The 760-nt window shown below is 49.3% G+C and overlaps 1 protein-coding gene across 1 annotated transcript in view; it reads right to left on the bottom strand.

Moving 5' to 3' along the window:
* Positions 1-417, bottom strand: part of sh2d3a (SH2 domain containing 3A) — a 40718-nt gene extending 40301 nt beyond the window's left edge. The window contains exon 1 of the mRNA XM_080412237.1: positions 204-417. The gene's annotated coding sequence lies outside the window, so the exon portion shown is untranslated. The remainder of the gene's footprint in view (positions 1-203) is intronic.
* Between the last annotated feature and the right edge of the window lie 343 nt (positions 418-760).

Raw genomic sequence — 760 nt, 5'->3', positions numbered from 1 at the left:
GCACGTGCACACACACACACACACACACACACACACACACACACACACACACACACACACACACACACACACACACACACACACACAGTCACACACACACACACACACACACACACACACACACACACACACACACACACACACACACACACACACACACACACACACCTGGAGTTGACATGCAGCAGCTATGTAGCACCTACCTGCTTATGGACAAACACTTCTTCCAGCTCTCTCACACTTATTTACTTTCTCTCTCTCCTCTCTCTCTATTTCATGGTGTCTTCTTCTTCTTCTTTTTCTTCTTCTTCTTCTTCTTCTCTCTCGATCTCTTCTCACTTCTTTGCTTAGCAGCTACTATGCTACTTTTCCCTGACAATCCAGATTTTGCCCCGGCAGACTCTCTCTGTCTCTCTCTCTATCACTATTCCCTATACTATACTATAGTCTTTCTTTCTGTTTTCTCTGTCTGAGGGCACCACCACCAGAAGAAGAAGAAGCCCGCTCCCCCTCAAACCTGTGGGGGTCACAGGCTAGTAAAAAAGACCAATCAGAACGTACATGAGGCACACGGTGCCCCCTTGAAACAACCAATCATAGCCGGATGGAATGCTGACATGGACCGACCGGTGGGGAGGTGGAGAGAGCGAGTTGGGGCAAGAGATTCTCACATGCTATTGGTGGTGGGGGGGAGTGAGGGGGGGAGTGAGGGGGGAGACAGGGAGAGGAGAAGAAGAGAAGATTGTCAGGAAGATGTCTG

Source organism: Gymnoscopelus braueri (assembly GCF_963280865.1).
Source record: "Gymnoscopelus braueri genome assembly, chromosome: 2".
NCBI lineage: Eukaryota > Metazoa > Chordata > Actinopteri > Myctophiformes > Myctophidae > Gymnoscopelus > Gymnoscopelus braueri.
Note: the sequence above shows the minus strand (reverse complement) of the source record. Positions and strands in the feature narration are given on the sequence as shown.